Genomic DNA, 352 nt, shown 5'->3' on the forward strand with positions numbered 1-352 from the left:
AATAAACAATTAAAAAAAAAGATTTTTGCCATCTTTATATAAATCGTGCCCTTAATTGAATTATGTTGCAATTTATTAAATTTGATTCTACTAAACTGGTTGGTACAAGTGATTACAAATTTCGCTCCGAGCTTATCCTCTTCATGTGACATACAGTTTCTATTCGACGTACTCTATCTATTTCATGCTTGGTGGGAATTGAAATCCTTTATATAGGAAAATTTCCAAACTTATAATGGGAAGTAATAGTATATTGATCACTCCTTGGATGAGAGCTATACTATGTTTATGCATAAGTTATTAAAATTGAACCAATTAGACTATTAGATTAATGAGTTCAATTGATGAGTCA

The sequence above is a fragment of the Arachis ipaensis genome, chromosome B01, assembly GCF_000816755.2.
Source record: "Arachis ipaensis cultivar K30076 chromosome B01, Araip1.1, whole genome shotgun sequence".
Lineage (NCBI taxonomy): Eukaryota > Viridiplantae > Streptophyta > Magnoliopsida > Fabales > Fabaceae > Arachis > Arachis ipaensis.